Here is a 23042-nt window from a genome sequence, read left to right on the forward strand (position 1 = left end):
TTGTAAATATTCATCCATATCACCAAATTGCCATAGTTTTTGCCATATAATTGGGCATAATAGTTTTTAATGATTGCCTTAATTTCCTCTTCATTAGAGGTGAAGTCTCCATTTTCATCTTTGATACTGTCATTTTGGTTTTCTTCTTTCATTTTTTATTTAGACTGACCAGGACTTTGTCAATTTCATTCATTTTTTTTCAAAGTACCAGCTTTTGGTCCTATTTATTAAATCAATAATTCTTTGACTTTCAATTTCATTAATTTCTCCTTGGATATTTAGGATCTCTAATTTAGTCTTCATCTGAGGATTTTTCATTTGTTCACTTCCTAGTTTTTTTTTTAATTTGAATGCCCAAATCATTGACCTCTGCCCTCTCTAATTTGTTAATATATGAACTCAAGGATATAAATATCCCCCTTAGTACTGCTTTGACAGTATCCCATAGGTTTTGAAATAATGTCACATTATTATAATTTCCTTGAATGAAATTATTAATTATTTCTATGATTTGTTCTTTAACTAAATGGGTTTGGGGAATCATATTGTTTAATTTCCAATTAATTTTTTATTTACCTCTCCATATACACTTACTAAATATTATTTTTATTACATTGTGATCTGAGAAGGTCACAGTTATTATTTCTGCTCTTTTGCACTTCTTTGCAATATTTTTATGCCCTAATACATGGTCACTTTTTGTGAATGTGCCATGTGCTGCTGAAAAGAAAGTGTATTCCTTTTTGTCTGTATTTATTTTTCTCCACTTAGCAATTAACTCTAACTTTTCTGAGATTTCATTCACTTCTCTTACCTTTTATATATATTTTTGGTTTGATTTGTCTAGTTTGGATACAGGAAGGTTTAGATCTCCCACTAGCATAGTTTTACCTATCTATTTAATCTTTGAGCTCCACTAGTTTCTCCTTTAGAAATTTGGATGATATGCCATTTGGTGCATACATGTTGAGTACTGATATTTCCTCATTATCTATACTGTCCTTTATCAGCATGTAATTACCTTTCCTATCTCTTTTAACTAGATTTGTTTTTACTTTGGCTTGGTCCGAATCATGATTGAGACTCCTGCCTTCTTTTTATCAGTTGATGCCCAATAAATTTGGCTCTATCCTCTTACTTTCACCCTCTACGTATCTACCTTCCTCATGTGTATTTCTTGTAGACAGAATATTGTAGGGTTTGGGATTATAATCCACTCTGTTAATTCGTTGCATTTTATGGGTGAGTTCATTCCATTCACATTAAGAGTTATGATTATCAGCTATGCATTTCCCAGCATTTTGATTTCTACTCCTAGTCCTGCCTTTTCTTTTTTCACTATTTCCTTTTACACCAATGTTTGTTTTTAATCAATCCCTCTACTCACCACCCTTATTTTACTTCCATTTCTATCCCCCTCCCTTCTTATTTTCCCCCTTATTTTCTTTTCAGTTTAAAAAAAAACCCACCCTCTCCCTCCCCACCCTTCCATTTGTTACCCTTCTATTTCTCTTTATATTGCATATCTATTATCTGCCCCAACAGATTAGATTGCCCTTCCCTCTTTGAGACAATTTCAATGAATGTAAGTGTTGAGTATATCCTATCTCCAAGCTCTTTTCCCTTCCAGGGTATTGATATTCTCCCCCCCTTCCACCATGAGCTTCTTTGTGACATATAAATTTACACCTTTTGTTTTTTTCCCATTTCTTTTAGGATTAACTTTTTTTTTTTGCTACAGTTGTGTGTATATATATATATATATATTTACATATATATATATATAATGTATATGTATTTGTAAATACATATAACTATATACATATCTATATCTTGTCATTTCATCCTATACATTTTGTCACTGTTCCCTCTAAGTGTAATTCTTCTAACTGCCCAGGTAATAAAAATAGTTTTTAAGAGTTACCAATGACCTCTTTTCTTATAGGGATACATATCATTGTAAGTTATTGGGTCTCTTAAAAAAGGTGTTTTTTTGTTTTGTTTTGTTTTTCTTTTTCCCTCTGTTTAAATTATTTTTTGATGATTCTATTGAGTTCTGTACTTGGCCATCAAATTTTCTGTTCAGGTCTGGTATTTTCTTTATGAATGCTTGGAATTCATATATTTTGTTGAATGAAAATACTTTCCCCTGTAATAATAGAGTCAGTTTTGCTGGGTAGTTGATTCTTGGTCATAGACCTAGTTCACTTGCTTTCCTGAATATCATATCCCATGCCTTTTGGTCCTTCAGTATAGATGCAGCCAGATCCTGTGTTATCCTCATTGTGGTTCCATGGTGTCTGAGTGACTTCTTCTTGGCAATTTGTATTAGTTTTTCCTTACTTTGATAGTTCTTGAATTTGGCTATAACATTCCTGGGTGTTTTCAGTTGGGGATTAAGTACAGGAGGTCATCTGTGGATTCTTTCAATCTCCATTTTTCCCTCTTTTTCTAGAATGTTGGGGCAGTTTTCTTGGATAATTTCCTGTAATATGATGTCCAGGCTTTTTCTTTTGTCATGGTCTTCTAGTAAACCAATGATTCTTAATTTGTCTCTCCTTGAACGATTTTCTAAATCTCCTCTTTTGTGAATGAGATGCTTCATATTTTCCTCAATTTGTTTTTCATTCTTTTGCTTTTGTTTTATGGTGTCCTGTTGCCTTGTGATGTCACTTAATTCTAGTTGTATTCTGGTTCTTAAAGTGTGGATTTCATCCCTGGCTTTTGGCCATCCTCCTTCTTGTATGATTTTGTTTGGAGATTATCTTTCATTTTCTTTTTCTCATCTCTCATTTCCTTTGCCTCATCTTTCATCCTCTTTACCTCATATTTCATCTCCTTTGCCTCATCTTTCATTTTCTTTGTCCCAACTTTCATCTCCATTGCCTCATTTTCAAGCTGGTTAATTTTGGCTTTCAAGATACAATTTTCTGTTTCCAGATGACTTATCTTAGTTTTTAAGTTCTTTTCCCAGTTGTCTTTAGCCTTTCTTATTTGTGTTTTGAATTACATTTTGAGTTCTTCCAAAGCCTGTGTCCAATTTGCTTGTGTTTCTGTGTTTTTGCTTGATGTTCCTTGATCCTACTCTTTTCCATTTGCTCTTTGTTCATTGCCTGTATAGAAGGTGTCGGTTATAATTAGTTTTTTCTTTTTCTGTTGTTTGTTCATATTTACCCCTTCTTTATTCCCTGCTGTTGTCTGCTCTTGCTCCTCTCATTTTTTTGATTTTGGGGTCTTCTGTCAGTCTCCCCTCTTGGAGCTTTGTCAGATCTCTCAGTGCCATCTGTGGGGGAGGGGTATTGGAGCTTGATCTTCCCTGTCCTCTGGAAGCTTTTGATTGGATTAAAGTCCAGCCATCTGTGAAGGGGGGTTTTGGAGCTTCAGCTTCCCTGACCTTTGAAGATTTTTTGATGGAATTAAGTTCAGCTGGGTTGGGCTGTATATGCCCTGAAGCAAAAACCTCCTAGAAGGTGGATAAATATGGAGGGTCTCTGCTGCTGTGATCAGGCTGCTACTCTACACTCCCTCTTCATCTCCTTCCCCACCGCCTGTGTTCAATGCTCTGAGCCTGGCATAGCCCTGCCCATGAGGTCTTCCTCAAGACCAGCACCTTTGCCCGCCTAGAGGTTTCTACTACTGCTGGAGGCTTAGTGCTCTAGGAAGGGGTGTGGGGGGTCCTTGGATCTTCCTTCTTCCTTCCCCTTAAACCCATGTGTTCTCGAATTCTAGCTTTTGGGGATGGTGGCATACCTTTTGATTTGAGTCCAGCAGTGGAGTTCCTTGGCTCTGTCTTGTTTTTAGATTTGATTTTCAGTTCCCTAGGAGCATTTTTTTTTGTAGTTAGTAGGGAAGGGTTTTCAGAGGTCTGAACTTCAGCTGCCTCTGATATAGTTCTTTGTAATGGATAGGAATATAATTATCCATATTATATATTTATTATGTTTATTTCTGTTAGCAAGCAGATGAACATTTAGTCCTATTTCATTGGTAGTTCTGCCAGTTAACAGAGGAAACTGCTCAGCTGTAGAAACATTGGGGCTCACATATTCATCTTGAATCAATTTCCTAAAATATTTTAGCCTCCTAATTTAAGTAGATAATTATTATCATGATTAAATATGTGTATTAATCCAGAGTTAAGAGTTAATTGCTGATGGATTATTTTAGTAGTGTATACCACATTATTGTACAACCAATTCTATAAACATGTAGCTATTTTTCATGATTTGTCCATCATCACCTGTACTTTTGATCAATTTTTGTGTGAAATGCTAATGGTACATTTTAGTGATTCAGATATCTATACTTAGTGGCCAAATAATTTATCTTGCCTCAACTAAAAGTTATATATTTATCTATATATACAGGAATGAAACATTGTAGATTTTTACTAATGAACTTCTATAGTTTCCTAGTTTAAATATGTGGTCTTTCCAATTATATACTAATCTGATGGCGTCTTAGTTTGAATATTTATTTCCAATTCCTTACTAATCCATATATTGAACCTTATTCCAATTTTGAAGAATCTATTCTTCTTAAGGATAGATAGGTGTGGGGAGCACTCTCCAAATATATTACCCAAGTGCAAAATACCCATCGCCTTGACCCAATCTTGGTTGTCATCTGCATAAAATTTACAATTGAATAAATAATAGTGAATATTAAAGGAGAAATTGTTGAAAGTAAAGTATTGCAAGACATTCATTTTTAAGAGGTGAGAACAGTATGAAGAACCAGCATAGAGTTAGGAATACAGATATCAGACTGGTAGGAAAAGAATGAAGATACTATATCATAGGAAAAACAACTGAAACTCCTATTCTAGTAATTTTAACAAACTGACTTGAATACTGTTGTCCTCATCAGCCTTTCTCTTATAGAATTACCTAAGTCCAGTGGTAAAATAAAAATCAGTACAACTGAAAATGGCTCAGAATGAAGAATATGACTTTGGCTTCTTAGATGACTGACCAAGCTCTAAGAATTTCACAAAGTGAGCTTCAGCCACTTTTGTGGTCATTGGAACAAATTGTTTTCATCCATCTTTTGCACTGTGAGAAGTATTTATGTGTTTGTGGTAGATATTCCCAAGTCATCAACTAGTTGGTATATCACAATTACATTCAAATTGGTTTAACCCATATGCCAAGATGATTTGCTGGGATGTGGGATGTAACTTGTGTGCATATTATAGCTTCTTGGACCCACACATGATAGTTGAGTGCCAAATGGGCACTAAATGTCAATGATCAGCCCCGAAAAAGGTTCAGTAAGCTCTCACATCAAAGCTGCTAGTCCCAAGTTGGGGGAGAGGGATTGACATACATTAGCATATTACAATTAACAAATATAATTTTTATTGCTACTACTACTAGTCCACTACTAACACAACTGTTGCTATTGCTTACTACTACTAGTAATACTCATACTACTACTATTACTACTACTACTACTACTACTACTACTATTAGTACTACTACTACTAGTACTACTAGTACTAGTACTACTACTACTACTATAGTAGCATTTATATAGTGTTTCCTATGTTTCAGATGCTCTTCTAAGAGATTTACAAACATCTCGTTTGATTATGACAACTCTTTAAAGTAATTATTATTATTATCCATCATCTTCCTCTCACCATTTAAAAGTGGTTGTCTTCAGTAACAGCAATAATATACAATTATTAAGTCAGAACGAATTGACTATTCTTAGCAATGCAAGGATCCAGGACAATTCCCAAAGACTCATGACAAAAAAGGCTATCCATAGCCATAAAAGAAAATCAGAGAGTATAGATACAAACTGAAGTGTACCATTCTTCACTTTATTTCTTAAATTAATTTTTGTCTATTTTAAGTACCTTATGTCTTCTTTCTTAACATTATGGAACAGAAATATATAGGGCATGATAACCTATGTCATATTACCTGCAATATTGGGAAAGGGGGAGGAAGGAGAGGACATGGATCACAAAATGTTAGGAAACAATTATTATTGTATTGAGATATAAATTTCTTTCTTAAAAGAGGTTGTCTTAAAACATTTTCTTATTCTTCATCAATATTTCCTTTTAGTTCATTCTATTTGAGTAAAATCAGAAAAACATGACTTGCTCAAGGATAATTAGTAATTGTCTGAAGTTGAACTTTAATTTGGGTATTAGGCACAACTAACTCAACAATTAGCTGCTGATATGTAATTGAAACAGTTTCTGTATTTTCATAGAGAATTATTCAATCATTTCACAATTGTAGATGTTACTGTTTATATACATTATTTTTAAGTGACTAAAGAGCATCAAGATTATTTACAATAAATGAAATGGTGAAATTTAATGATATGCTTCTGAGTCCCAGATATGTAACATAGTCTGAATACGGCACTTTTAATCTATTCTTCTGAGTGTGCTCACTTATTAGTATTAAAACCCTGTGGATATTTTGCAATTTGTGTCCAGTACCTAGATCCTGACAGGTCTAAGAAAATGAATGCAAGTGAAAAGATATTTGCACACATTCACAAATGAAAGAATAAATCTAGACTCCTACTTTTTTTGGAACTGCCATGCCCTACTTAATCACAACATTTAACAGTAGGTTTTCAAAATGTGGCAGGTTTTATCCAGTCCAGGTGTGTAATCACAATGATATTACTACATTCAAAATGTATTAATTTTCCTAGTAGAAGAAGTTGCTAATACATAAAACATTTAGTAATCTACATGACTTTTTTGTGGCAGAGACAAGTTTACATTTAATAAATCATGTGGAATCAGGTGCAAAAACATAGTAACGTGCATAACATAAAGCAAGTAGGGGATTTTTGAACAATTCAAAATTTTTATTTGTTGGATTATATAAGGAATTTATAAGATTCAGACATTAAGAACACTTCAGAGAACTATTTTCCTTCCTTGGTATTGTCACTGAAACTTTATTAAAAACTCTCCTTCATTTGATTTACTTTTTAAAAAATCAGTTATTTCAACATGGCACATGAACATTGTCTTCTTAAAATAAAAGAGAACATGATAGATTAAAGATACTGATTCAGTACTATACAGAATATTCAACTTACTATCAAAAAGAAATTTTATTGTTTGAAGGATAAAAGAATGGCTTTAAATGGAAAAGCCATAGGGATAGATGCAAAGAAAATGACCAAAAGATAGAAAATCCCCCAAACAATTAATAAGAGAACTAGAGAAGCAAAGATCCAATAAAGATTCATTGTGAATATAAAAACTTTAGAAACATCAATTAAATTATGAAAGTCAATGGATTTACTGGAACAAGAAAAAGTCCTATATCTCAGAGGACTGAATAAAACGTTACATATTTATGTTTAAATTGAATTTTTTGATTAGGACTATATGAAACCCAAGAAGACTTCTAATAATTTCCTAATTTATCAAGAGAAAGTTGGAAGTGTGATTTGAAAATTAAAGTGTTTCTCTTATTCTATACAAGATTATATGATAGCTATCTTTTGGAATACATAAATTAGCCAGAAGCTTTTCTTAATGTCAAAATGGAAAAAAAAATATGAATAAAGGAGAACAATCATACACAAAATAGATTTTATTTCTAACATAGAGAAATATTTTATCTGTACATACATATGTCTACATATGTATGTGGGGAGAAAGGGATAGAAAGAGAAAGAGAGAGAAACAGAGAAAAGCTTTTTTCCCCCAAACCTGTCATTTTCAGATATTTTGATGGGAGAAAAGTCATTTAAATCTTTCCCATGGAAGATATGTGACATAATGGACAGAAGAATTAAATTCTGTCTCTGCTACATAATAGCTATGTGATATAGGAAAAGTCATTAAAATTTTTAGTAACTCAGTCAGTTCTAAAATATTATGTTACAAATGAGTTACTAAATTATATATGTGTATATGTATACATATATATATATATGAAGTTTCAACACTGAAAGTTAACCAAATTAATAAAATCTCAGGTTTAGACCTCTCCTCCTTTGTCAAAAAATATTTCCCATTCTAAAACTATAGATTATTTTAAGGTTAGTAATTTATATTTTCATAAATATAATGGATTATTTCTACTTTTGCCATGTTCAAATGCCATGAAAATTGTGACCTTCTAAAACATTTTATGCCGCCATTTAACTCAGTCTTTTACTTCTCTTATAGTCATTCTTTGAATGAATCATTGAATCCTCATATTTTAAAATATCTATGATTTTATTTTTGAAACACTTTTCTCAAAATAATTTAGGGATATTTTTAATGTAACCATGTACAAAAATCCTAGGCAGATAATCAATCTTCCCATTTTCCCTGTTTTTATATCATGTATATAATTGATCTCCACAAAATTTTTATTTTATTGATGCTGAACACTTGGCTCTTTTTAAGTATTTTCAAGAAAAAAAAAGTCTCAATTTAGTTTAATGAGACTATGGAAACCAGGTTCTATATACACTCAACTTTTTTACTGGCCCAATACTTGACTAATCCATTCCCATTTCATAAATCTACACATATGCCACTCAGATGCTTCCTAGACTATGTCTGACCATAACTGTTGTCTGAACTTGTAATTGTGGCCTTTTGTAATAAATAGATACTTGGAGACAGAGAGATACTACCAGAGGGTGTCTATTGTAATAAATGGATACTCTGGAGTGACTAGAGAGAAACTAGGGGAAACCTCAAGGTGCTTAGTTGTAATGGAGAGAGATATACTAGAGGAATACTTGAGGGTGTCTATCAATTCCCTAGATGACTAATTGATTAATATTTTTCCTACCCTCCTACTCCCTCAATACCTCCCTTCACCTCCCTCTTGAAAAACCTTTCAGCTTCTGCCCTCCCCACTCCTTCCCAGAATGGGCTATGAGGTTTAGAGAAGATACTTTTTCCCTCTGTCTCAGGTAAGGAGGTTTATTGGGAAAGATAGAACAGGATGGAAGATGAGGTGAGAGGGATGGGGTCATCCCTAGTCTATAATGAGAGTTAGGAGTATTTTAGGAAATGTCAGTCCTGTCATAGCTGTGACACCATAGTCTGTCAGGGAGATGGGAGGACAACTGCTTAATCTTCTTTCTTTTTCCTTCACACTCAAGTTTCAGAGACACCAATATCTTCTTCACCACACTCAGCCACCAGCCAAAAGTTAAGTTCACAAATTTCTCCCTCAGCTCCAAAGCCACACCAGTCCCTCAGCCTAGGACAGACGCTAACAGGGGTCCTGTTCAGAGCTTCTTCCCTGATCAGCCTGCTTGGCTCCAACTGTCTTTCCTAGAAACATTCTATTTGGAATGTTCTTTTTTGATTGACAGCTGAGAGCCTTTACTTTGTGTTGCATGCTTGTCTTGTTTGTAAATCCTCTCCTTTACACTTTCTACACTTCTCTTTTCACTACCATATACCAGGCTGATCAGTCTAGTCAAGAATAACTCAAGTAATGTTTATTGGATCAGAAATACTCTCCCTTGTTCCTTTGTTGGTCAATGTCCAACTTAACTATGTGTCAACAGTTATATAAAAATGGTATCTCTGTGAATAGTCTTCATGTCCTTTTTTAGGCCCAAGGTATTCTTTCTTTTTCTTTTTTTAGGTCCTTCTTAATAAAATAAGCCCTTTTTTGTTCTTTTCCTGATTTGTGTTCCTTAGTATGCAGCATCTAATAACCCTTAAAATAATTAATTACACTTGCCCAATCCTCCCAGGTGAAACAGAGAAATAAATATGAATGAAATCAGTATTCAGACCATTATTTCCTTTAATCAAAAGGGCAAATAGTTCTGGGTAAGCATGATCCTTACTAATGTGTCAGCTACTCCCAAAGTATATTTGCAAGAGAATTGCAATGCTCCATTACAGAATTACTTTAATCTATACTTGCATTTCCTTTCTTGCTTTAGGCAAATTTGAATTACCTTGAAGTAATCACAAAGACCTCAATGAGAGGGGATGTCATAGAAAATATTTGAAAAACCTGGTGGTTTCTTTCCTAAAAAAATGCATTTCTTTACATCCCATAATAATGAGAGAGAAAATTCAATACAAAATAATATTTATTTTTCCTACCCAAAGAATTACTATTTTTATGCTAACAATTCTTATTGTTTATATAATGAATAGGAATATTTTTATTTATATACATATGTGCAAGTGTAGAAAATTTTAATCATGTTTGTTTTGTTATATTTTTTTCTGAATTTATGTCATCTAATAAGACTTATTCTATTGGTTATCTTTGTGGCAATATAACTATCCCCCAAAGCTCGAATAATTAATGAAAGTTCACTTACATGATGTGACACCAGAAAAGTGCCAATATCATGTATGTAAAAATATTTCTCCTTCCTCATTCCTTTGGAGTATCAGTGAACTATATCTTAGTCTCTTCTGCTAAAATACTGAACAATTTTCCTTTATGAGTCAAGCAATCACAATAGAGAATAACTGATTAGACTCTTCTTCTATGAATTGGTATTTTCTGGTTTCTAAACCAAAAAATGGGGTGAGTAATCAGAGTAAGAGTAAAAGTGGCTTTAAAATTATATAATTTATTGTACCAACAGAATGTCCAAGTGAACAAAAAATGGATTGCAAAGAGTGCTGCCATGTATAGGAAAATGGAGCAGAAAATTTAAATTTAAATCTAAAGAGATCTTGCTTATATTTATATAATTCTATGACTAAGTTACCAAAGTCCAAATTCAAAAGTGTCAAAGCATTGGAGATATGTCTCAAACAACATTTGAGATGGAAAATAATACAATGATATTGAACTCCCATGATGTTTTGGTTTATTGACTATGTTCTTACATACAGAAAAAAAAGAAAAACAAGTTTTTTGGTTTTTGTGAGAACACAAAAATAATTTATAGAAAACATAGCTGCAATTAGTCCTGAACTAAATGAAGTTTTTTTAATCATATTATATTTTTCTGAACTTATATCATCTAATAAGTCTTATTCTATTGGTTATCTTTGTGGCAATATGACTATCCCCCAAAGCATGAATAATTAAAGAAAATTAATTTACCTGATAATGTGATACCAGAAAATACCAATATCATATATATAAAAAAAATTTCTCCTTCCTCATTCATTTAGGTACCACTGAACTATACCTTAGTCTCTTCTGCTAAAATGTTTGCTTTTTTTTTTAATGAGACACCAAAATAATTAATAGAAAACATAGGTTGAATTCTATTTCTTTAGAAATAAAACTTGAGTACAACTTAGTGCAGGTACAAATTCATTTCCCCCCCAAATTCTTCATATATATGAATTTTACCCTAATTTTACTATTTCTTTTTCTTTGGGCTATATTTCAAAGGTCATTATTCTATGTGTTTAATGTATTAATTTTTTAAAGACAAAAATATGTATTTAAAAAAATTCTTCTGAATAACTATTGTGCTAAAAGAAATAATAAAGTGGAGGAATTCCATGGAGACTGGAACAACATCCAGGAAGTGATGCAGCTCAAAAGGAGCAGAACCAGGAAAACATTGTACACATAGACTGAAACACTGTGGTATAATCGAACGTAATGGATTTCTCCATTAGTGTCAATACAATTCTGCAGGGATCTAGGAGGAAAAAAAAAACACACTATCCACAAGCAAAGGACAAATTGTGGTAGTAAAAACACCGAAGAAAATTAACTGTTTGACTACAGGGGTTGAGGGGACATGATTGAGGAGAGACTCTAAATGAACACCCTAATACAAATACCAACAACATGGAAATGGGTTCGTATCAAGGACAGATGTGATACTCAGTGGAATCACATGTCGGCTATGGGAGGGGTAATGGGAGGTGGGGGAGGAAAAGAAAATGATCTTTGTTTCCAAGGAATAATGTTTGAAAATGACCAAATAAAATAATATTCAAATTGAAAAAAAAATTCTGCTACTACAATACAATGAAAATAAAGTGGCATTGATTTTGTTAATGGACATGGTGTTATTAAAAATTTTTATTTATAACTTGAGAATCATAGACCAAAAGAGAAAGAATGATACAGTATTCCTTATATTTCATCATCCTCATCTTAATTTGTTTGTTTTTCCATTATTTTAAAGTATTATCTTTTTTATACATCACCTACCTTTCTTACTATTGTTCTCTTTCTTTCCACGAAAGCCATCATATAAGAAAGAAAAAAAGGATTTAAAAAAATTAGTAAAAGTAATTAACCAAATGTGATACTACATGGAGTTCTTTGTACCCCAAAAATCAGTTGATCTAAGTAATATTTCATCCGAATCTGAGTGAATTATCTTTGCTTGTGGTTCAAGTATAAAACTTTATCATATGTATTGCCATTATTCATGTCTCCCTTAATGTCTTGACTACTGATGTGGCTCAAAAACTGAATGAACGTAATTGAATCATGGCTTAGTATTAATATGGACATCAAGTCATCTAAACATTTTCAACCTTATTTATTTTAAAAATTGAACCACATAATTTTACCAATCCAACTTAATTTTTTTCATGTTCTCTGTGACTATCTTCTACATACTGCTTCCTCCTCACTGTATCTATCTCTATTCAAAGAATGCCTCTGTTGACATTCATTTAGTTCTTAAAGAGAGGATACCTCTAATGCTTTTAAATCAAGTTTAAAATTCACATCCCTCACAGAAGCAATATTAATTAACTTGGATTCACTTTTCAAGTCATTACATCTAATTGAATCCCATATATTCATTTTTATGTATAAATCAATAAGTTTTCATGCATGTTAGATACTTGTATGCATTTAAACAGTTATTTCTTTAATGTTGTTTATTTATTCGGTTAATATATTTTCCAACTCACCTTGCCTTTATGCTAAATAGCATATTCTTTGCATCTTTAGACAGCATAATAGATTATAAAAAACTATGGAATTCTGCAAATTCTTTTAGAAACCAATATTTTGCCTTTGATTGATTATTCTGTTGCTTCTGGCTCCTCATTTCATCATTCTTATATTCTAATTGCAAGGCACAATCTTTCACACAGGACATAGTTTTATTTTTGGTAATTCTCTAATTCTCTGATCATATAATATAATGTCATAGCCACCTGTTTTTGTAGCTATCCTTTCCTTTTAGATTGTAAAACCTATGTTATGAAGGAAGGATATGTGTATCAATCAAACTTTGTTTCTCCCTAAGCATCTAGAACTCTTTTCTGCACACAGTAGGAATTAATAAACATTCATTTAATTTTTTTTCAGATTAAATATCAATACAAATTTTCAATATTCATTTTCTGACATTTTGCAATCCATGTTATTTCTTTCCTCCCACCCCAATACCCTCTCAAGAAGGCAGGTAATAAGATATAAGTGGTAGAAATAAGAAAATACTTTTATAGGTAAATGCATTAATAAATAAAATTACATTTTTACAAGTATGGGTCAGACAAATGCTAAGATAAGAGTGATCCTTACTTAAAAATGAATAGAATAAAATGAACATTTTGCATGCCTATAGCTATAAACACAAAGTGAAATGAAAAGGAAAAATTAAGTAAAAACACTCTTTCTTTGATTTATCTTGTGTGAATATGTTCATTGTCTAGGAAAGTTGTAGATCTTTGTTTAGAAGTTCATAATCCTAAGATCACTGGCATTAATAAATTGCTTTAAATACAAAGAAATAATTTAAAATTCAAGAGTTTTATAAGTTTTTCTTGTGTGATTAAATTAACATATCCTAGGTGTCTTCCTTGAAAACCTGGAGAATACACAATATCTTGACTATCACCTCATTTTCTATTTAGGAAAACTGGATCATAGGATTTAGATGAAAATAGGAAGCTTTGGGATATCAAATTTTTCCTGTTATTTTACAAACAAGAGACTTCTGTCTGCATATTTAAATGTCAAAATGTTTGAGTGAGTTACAATGATCCAAAATTATTCTTTGTTTATTTCATATATTTTGGGATAATCTGAATAAAAATACTAGAATAATTTCAAACCAATTATTCTAACCTTATTGTTTTGAAAAGTGTATACATATAAATCAGACATTTAAGAAACATGAGAAAATTTCCTAGATATCCTCTCTCATAAGAAAGGAGGCAAGGGAGAGCTAAACATTTGCACTCTACTTCAATGCCAGTCAGTGTTTCAAAATCCTGTTCAATGTTTTGATTCACATTCATTTGGTGTTTAAGCTTGTGTTTGAAAAGTTGAAAGGATGCTATTATACATGATGAATGATGCTCTACTTTAAGTGCTTGGAAAGTTATTGAGATGGTACACTTTGCATTGTCTTTGATGGACTTAAAAAGATGATCTATTTAAGTCTTCCAGAAAGCCAAGAAAACAAACAAAAAGAACTAACTGCACAAAATCTTCTGTCAGCAGAAGGACAAGAAAACAACTGGGCAATAAATAATAGCAGCATAAGGGCAATACAACTTTAGAGTCACCTAAATGTCTCAGCAAACCATCTAGAAAATTGTTAACCATGAATGAGCATTTCAAGGTAGACAATTTTAAAAGACACATTTGAAAAATACAGAAAATATAACAATAGAAAACAAGAAATAGCCCTCGAATACAAACCAAGCTATTTTAACATTGACATTCAAAAGAACTCATTATATAAATATAATCATAAGGAAAATACCAATTGGGTTAAATCCCCTTGGCCTAAACATTAATCAAGTAAGTGTCTATTCAGTCTCTACAATATGTATTAGTGATATTTACAGGTAAGCAACAATAAGGAAGTTGAGAAACTTCAAAGAAAACAAAAAGCAAAAAAAATAAGGGAGAATGGAACAGACTATGAAGTTCAGAATGAAGGTTCAGAGCACTCAATATGACAAAATTGGGAAGAAAATTGATCCTAGAAAGTAAAAACCAAATTCAACAATATATTAAATCTAATGTTGAGGGACATTATACAAATTCTGTCAAGTTCTACAGGGACAAAGAAGGTTCAAATTGATAAGCAATAGTAGTTTCTGAAATCTTTTAAAATTAAACAGCAATTAAAAGGTAACAATATAGGTAGAAACTATTTTGTAACTAACTAAATATGTTAATATTGAATTATTTCTAAAAAGAATTGTCTAGAGATCATGTCATAGTGTTTAAAGAAACAAGGTTCCTTTTTCTTCTCCAAGAAGAATACTGAGTGCTTATTTAAACTCTCCAGGCTTATCATTAGTTTTTCTTGTTCATATCAAAATTGATTTTTAACCATAAAGGTATGGATGATGATGTAACTTCACAATAAATGAAACAGTTTTATATCAAAAATTACAATCAATAAGAATTCATATAAAGGTAAATTAGATATTAATTGGAAACTAAATAATCAAATTCTTCAAAACAATTGGATCAAAAGAAACAAACAATAGAAACAATCACTGATTTCATTAAAAGTATGATGATGACAAGACAAATTATCAAAAATTCATGGGATACAGACAAAGCAGTACTTAGGGGATATTTATATCCCTGAATGCTTATATTGATAAAATAGAGGGAAAGCAGATCAATGTATTACAAATGCAATTAAAAAACTAGAAAAAGAATTAATTTAAAATCCCCAATTAAAAACTAAATTGGAAATCCTAAAAATGAAAGGAAAAATTATTAAAATGGAAGTAAAAGAGGATTTGAACTAATAAGACTAGGAACTGGTTCCAAGAAAAAAGATGGAGTTTTAGTTAATTTTTATTAAAAAAAGAAGAGAATCAAAAATGGAAAACGTGTATTTCACATCTAATGAAAAGGAAATTAATACAATTATTAGGAGATATTTTGCTCAACTATATGCTAATAAATTTGATTATCTATGTGAAATGAAAGAATTATTATAAAAGTATAAATAGCCTAGACTAACAAAAGAGGTAATAGAATACTTAAATAATTCCATCTCAGAAAAAAATAAAGCAAGCTGTCCATGAACTCCCCAAGAAAAAAATCCTCAGGGCAAGGTGGATTCACAAGCAAATTTTATTAAACATTTAAAGAACATTTAATCTCAACACTATACAAACACTTTGAAAAAATAAGCAAAGAAGGAGTCACACGGAATTCTTTTCATGACAGAAATATGGTGCTGATACCTAAAGCAAAAAGACCAAAAACAGAAAAAGAAAATTACATACCAAGTTTAAATAGAATCCTAACAAAATGACTACAACAATATATCACAAGGATTATTCATTATGACTAGGTGGGATTTATATCAGGAATACAAAGCCGGTTTAATATTAGGAAAACCAGCAATATACTTGACCATATCAATAATCAAACAAACAGAAGTTATGTGCTTATATCCATAGATTCAGTGAAAGTCTTTGATAAAATACAACACCAATTCCTACTGAAAACATTAGAAAACATAAGAACAAAAAATCCTTTCCTTAAAATAATAAATGATATTTATTTAAAAACATCCACAAGAGAAGGCAAAGTCAAGATGGTGGCTTAGAGGCAGCAAAAGTTTAGACCTCCAGAAACCCTTCCCCACCAAATAAAAAACACAATGCTTCGAGAGGATGGAAAACCAAATCTAACAACAGGAAATTAAAAGATATGCACCACAAAAAGCCAAAACTCTACAACACATGGGTTTAAGGGGAAGGAAGAAGTAAAGTCCCAGAACCCCTCCCACATTTACAGTTATGAGCCTCCAGTGGTGGATGGAATCTCTGGACAGGCAAGGTCACTAGTCTGAAGTGAATACCTTGATGGAAAAGCTGTGCCAAAGCTATGAGGGCTATGAACACAGGTGGCATAGAGGCAGCTGGAGGAGTGGCTCAGAGCAGGCATCCCAGTTGCAGCTGAAAAGATTCATCTTGCAACCCCCCCCTCCATTTTTCTGGAGGTTTTGACCTGAAGTCACAGCCAGCTTTGCAGATCAACTCCTCCCTGGCAGCAAAAAAGAAATTACAATCAATAGCTTCTATCCAGGCAATGAACAAAGAGAAAATAAAACAGAAGAGGATCAAGGAACATCAAGGAAAAAAAAAACAGAAACTCCAGCAATTTGGACACAGGTTTGGAAGAACTAAAAATTCAATTAAAAAAACAATTTAGAGATCCTGAAAACAACTGTGAAATGAACGTAAAAAGCAAAATAAGTCATCTAGAAACAGAAAATAGTGTCTTGAAAGCCAAAATAAACCACCTTGAAAAGGAGGCAAAGGAGATGAAAGATGAGGCAAAAAAAAAAAGATGAAAGATGACCTCCAAATAAAATCAGACCAGAAGGAGAAGGATGACTAAAAAGACAGGGATATTATTCAATTTTTAAAAACTAGAATACTACAACTAGAAGCAAACAACTTCACAAGTCAGCAGGCTATAAAACAAAATCAAAAGAATGGAAAAATTGAGGAAAATATGAAACACCTCATCCATAAAACAGAAGGTATAGAAAAAAGGTCCAGGAGAGCGAACTTCAGAATCACTGGTACAGGCAGAGTCAAGATGGTGGCTTAGGAGCAGCAATATCTGAGACCTCTGAAAACCCTTCCTTACTGATTACAAACTAAAAGCTTCTAGGGGACTGAAAATCAAACCTAACAAGACAGAGCTGGGGAGCCCTCTGGACTCAAGTCAAAAGGTAAGCCCATCAAAAGCCAGAATCCGAGAACACTCTGGCTTAGGCAGAGGGAAGGACCAAGACCCCTCCACCCCCCATCCCCACCTAAAGTGCTAAGCCTCCAGTGGCAGTAGGAACCTCTGGGCAGGCAATGGCACTGGTCTAGAGGGTGTACCTTGAGGGCAGGGCTGTGCCAGGCTCAGAGTGTTGAACACAGGTGGTGGGGAAACAGCTGGAGAGGGAGCAAAGAGCTGGCAGCCTGGTAAGAAGAGCTGAAACCCTCCATATTGCTCCAGCCTTACAGGAGATTTTGGCCTCAGGGCACATCCAGCCCAACCAAGCTGAACTTAATCCCATTAAAAGTCTTTGAGCTCAGGGAAGCCAGGACCCCTCCCCCCACCAAGAGTTCTAAGCCTCCAGCAGCAGTGGGAAACTCTGGGTGGGCAAAAGCCCTGGTCTAGAGAGTGTACCTTGTGGGAAGGGCCATGCCAAGCTCAGAGCATTGAACACAGGTGGCAGGGAAGCAGCTGGAGAGGGAGCAGAGAACTGGCAGCCTGGTAAGAACAGCTGAAACCCTCCATATTCCTCCTGACTTCCAAGAGGTTTTGGCCTCAGGGCACACACCCCAACCCAGTTGAACTTAATCCCATCAAAAGTCTTCAGAGCTCAGGGAAGCCCAAGTCCCAGTATCCTTCCCTCACTGACTGCAGGACTTTGATCCAATCAAAAGTCTCTAGAGGACAGTGAAGTTCAAACTCCAAAACTCCTCCCTCAGAGACTGCACTGAGAGATCTCACAAAGCTCCAAGAGGGAAGATTGACAGAAAGCCCCCAAACCCAAAAAAAAATGAGAAGAGCAAGAGCATAGACAAAAACAGGGATCAAAGAAGGGGTAACTATGAGCAAACAATGGAAAAAGAAGAAAGAAATTACAATTGGCAGCATCTGCACAGGCAACAAACCAAGAACAAACAAGACACAGGAGGAGGCAAGTAATAAAACAGAAATCCCAGCAAATTGGATACAGGCTTTGGAAGAACTCAAAATGCAATTCAAAACACAATTAAGAGAGGCTGAAGACAATTGGGAAAAGAATTTAAAAACTCAGATAAGTCATCTGGAAACAGAAAATAGTGTTTTGAAAGTCAAAATGAACCTGCTTGAAAATGAGGCAAAGGAGATGAAAGATGAGGCAAAGAAGATGAAAGATGAGGCAAAGGAGATGAGAGATGAGGTAAAGAGAATGAAAGATGACCTCCAAAGAAAATCAAACCAGAAGGAGAAGGATGACCAAAAGCCAAGGATGAAATCCAGTCTTTAAGAACCAGAATGCAACAACTAGAATTAAGTGACCTCACAAGACTCCAGGACAGTATAAAACAAAAGCAAAAGAATGAAAATTTGAGGAAAATATGAAGCATCTCATTCACAAAACAGAGGACTTAGAAAATCATTCAAGGACAGATCATTTAAAAATCAGTGGTCTGCCAAAAGACCATGACAAAAGAAAAAGCATGCACATAATACTACAGGAAATTATTCAAGAAAACGTCCCCAATATTCTAGAACAAGAGAGAAAAGTGGAGATTGAAAGAATCCACACATCACCTCCTGTATTTACTCCTCAAATGACAACACCCAGGAATGTTATAGCCAAATTCAAGAACTATCAGACCAAAGAAAAGATATTACAAGCTGCCAAGAAGAAGTCGTTCAGATACCACAGAATCACGGTGAGGATAAAGCAAGATCTGGCTACATCCACACTGAAGGACCAAAAGGCATAGAATATGATATTCCAGATATCAAGGGAACTAGGTCTAGCACCAAGAATCAACTACCCAGCAAAACTGACTAGGTTCATAAAGGGGAATGTATGGTCATTCAACAAAATAGAAAAATTCAAAGAATTAAAAAAAAAAAAAGACCAGACAGACCTGAACAGAAAATTTGATGTGTATCCCTATAAGAAAAGAGGCCATTGGTAACTCTTAAAAATTATTATTTTCACCTGGGCAGCTAGAAAAATTATACTTAGAGGGAACAGTGACAAACTGTATAGGATGAAATGACAAGTTATAAATAGGTATATAGATATATATATGCATAAATACATATACATATATTATTAATTATATGTATGTATATATATATACACAACAAGAGCTAAAAAAGAGATTGTCTAAAAGAAATGGGAAAAGAAACAAAAGGGGGTAAATTTATATGTCACAAAGAAGCTCATGGTGGGAGGGGGGAGAACATCGATACACTGGAAGGGTAAAGAGGTTGGAGATGTGAACTACTCAATTCTTTCATGCATTGAAATTGAACCAAAGAGGGAATAACAATCCAATTTATTGGGGCAGAGAATAGATTTGCACCTTATAGGGTAGTAGAAGGGTAACATACGGACTGGTGGGGAGGGAATCAGTACAAGGGAGGGAGAAGGTGGGGTGGCAGTTTTAGAAAGACTGCAGGGAAAATAAGGGGGGAATAAGAAGGGAGGGAGGTAGAAAGGGAAGTAAAATAAGGATGGGAACTAGGGGGATTGACTAAAAACACACATTGGTGTAGAAGGAAATTGTGAAAGAAGAAAAGGCAGAACCAGGAATAGAAATCAAAATGCTGGGAAATACACAGCTAGTAATCATAACTCTGAATGTGAATGGAATGAATTCACACATAAAACACAAGTGATAAGCAGAGTGGATTAGAATACAAAACCCTACCATATGCTGTCTTCAAGAAACACACATGAGGAAGGTAGATATGCATAGGGTGAAAGTAAGAGGATGGAGACAAATCTATTGGGCATCAACTCATAAAAAGAGGGCAGGAGTCGCAATCATGATATATGAAAAAGCCAAAGTAAAAATAAATCTTGTTAAAAGAGATACAGAAGGTAATTATAACCTGATAAAAGGCAGTATAGGCAATGAGGAAATATCAGTACTCAATATGTATGCACCAAATGGCATAGCATCCAAAATTCTAAAGGAGAAACTAGTAGAGCTCAAGGATGAAATAGATAGAAAAACTAGACTAGTGGGAGACATGAACCTTCCTCTATGCATACCAGATAAATCAAACCAAAAAAAAAATAACAATGAGGTAAAAGAAGTAAATAAAATCATAGAAAAATTAGAATTAGTAGATATGTGGAGAAAAATAAAGAGGGACAAAGAGGAATACACTTTCTTTTCAGCACACATGGTACATTTACAAAAATTGACCATGTTTTAGGGCCTAAAAACATCGTAAAAAAGTCCAAAAGAGCATAAATAATAAATACAACCTTCTCAGATCACAATGCCATGAAAATAATAATTAGTAAGGGCACATGGAGAGGAAAATAAAAAATTAATTGGAAATTAAACAATACAATTCTCCAAAACCAGTTAAAGAACAAATCATAGAAACTTCATTGAAGAAAATGACAACGATGAGATATCCTTTCAATACCTATGGGATGCAGCCAAAGAAGTAGTAGTAGTAGTAGTAGTCTCTTGGTAACCGAGAATGACGATTGTCTTTGTACATTTTCATCTATGGTGTCTCTTCCTATGACTTTGAAGTCCAAAGACTGAGGCGCAGAGTTTGTGGCACATGGGGCATGGGACACCAGTTGTTACAGGAGGTGCGGTTACGGCCTGGTGTTGGCATTTATGCGTAGCGGCAAGATGTTGATGTCGTTCGTCTTCAAAGGTGGTGGCGGTATAACTGATGTAGATATGCCAGCTGCTTCTGAGAGAGGCAGCAAGTTCTAGTTGCTTTGGTGTGATGCCGCCCACTTCAAGTTGGACTTTAGCTGATCCTTGAATCTTTTCTTTAGTCGGCCTTGTTTCCTGAGTCCAGCTGACAGTTCACCATAGAATACCTGTCTTGGTATTCGCTGTGGGTCCATGCGGATGACGTGTCCAGACCATCGTAGCTGGGTTTTGAGGACCATTACTTCGATGCTGGTGGAGTTGGCTCTGTCGAGGACTTCCTGCTTGGTGATTCGGTCCTGCCATCAGATCCTCAAGATTGTTCAGAGAGAACGTTGGTGGAATTGCTCCAACTGTTTTATTTGCTTCCAGTATGGTGTCCATGTCTCACAACGATACAGGAGCAAGCTGAGGACTATAATGCAAGCAAAGCATTATACGCTTTGAATTACGTTGCAGGGCTTTCACCACTGTGTTGGAAGACTTTAGAGCTCAGCTGCCCAATTGCCTGGCTGGCCTTTTGGATCCTGGCATTGATCTCATGGTCTGTGGACCCACCGTTGGTGATGATGCTTCCCAGGTATTTGAAAGTGCTGACGTTGGAAAGCTGTGTGCCCTCGATTGTGATGCACGGCTGGTTAGTTGGCCTCCCTGATGCGGGTTGGAACAGCACCTCTGTTTTGTTGAGGCTGATGGTCAGGCCAAACAATTTTGTTGCGGTGGAGAACCTGTCCACAATGGTTTGGAGATGATTTTCTTGGTAGGCCATGAGAGTACAGTCATGTGTGAAGAGAGCTTCCAGGATATGTCTCTCTGTTGTCTTTGCTTTTGCAGTCAGGCGGCAAAGGTCAAATAGTGAGCCATCCAGTTGGTATTTGATGGAGATGCCCAGGTCCAGATCCATCACAGCATGTCGTAATACTTGGGTGAAGTATAGGTTGAATAGCACCGGAGCGAGGACACAGCCTTGTTTCACGCCATTGGAGATGTTGAAGCGATTGGAAGTCTCTCCAACAGATAGGACTTCCCCTGTCATGTCGACATGAAATAGCTGGATCAGTTTGACGAATTTTGCTGGGCAACCGAGCTTGCTAAGGATCACCCACAATGCGTCCCTGTTCACTGTGTCGAACGCCTTTTTCAGGTCTATGAAGACAATGTAGAGACTCAGGTTCAGCTCAAGGCATTTTTCCTGCATTTGCCTCACTGTGAAGACCATGTTGATGGTGCTGTGATCTGGTCGGAAGCCACATTGCGATTCAGGCAGGTTCTGCTCTGAAACAGATGACAGGAGTCTGTTGAGTACAACATTAGGGCTTTTTTTTTTCTTTTACATTTGAGGATAAAGTCTCCTATATTCACAAATTCCACAATGTTGTATTGGAGTAGACCTTGAAAATTGCCTTCTTTATCCTTTACTCCTTCAGCTCATGTTCAAAATTGGTTTAAAGTTCTGACTTTTTTGTTTATTCTTTTCCATTAGAGGTTGTGACAAGGAAATCACTTTAAAAGACTGTATATATTAATTTAAGGTCTCCAAGGAATTCAGCTATGTAATTCCTAAATGAAACTCAAGTCAGCAGTCAACCTTTTATGGAGTTTAATTACAAACAGGAGGAAGAAAGGTATTAGAGATAGAAAGAGAGAGGGAGAGAGAAAGGGGAGAGAAGGGAATAGGGCTTAAATACCCCTTTTGTTAAGGCTGGGCCAAAAGGCCCAAGCCCTTAGATAGCTGAGGCAAAGAAAAGAGATCAGTCCCTATCACTCA

The sequence above is a fragment of the Monodelphis domestica genome, chromosome 3 (genome assembly GCF_027887165.1).
Source record: "Monodelphis domestica isolate mMonDom1 chromosome 3, mMonDom1.pri, whole genome shotgun sequence".
Lineage (NCBI taxonomy): Eukaryota > Metazoa > Chordata > Mammalia > Didelphimorphia > Didelphidae > Monodelphis > Monodelphis domestica.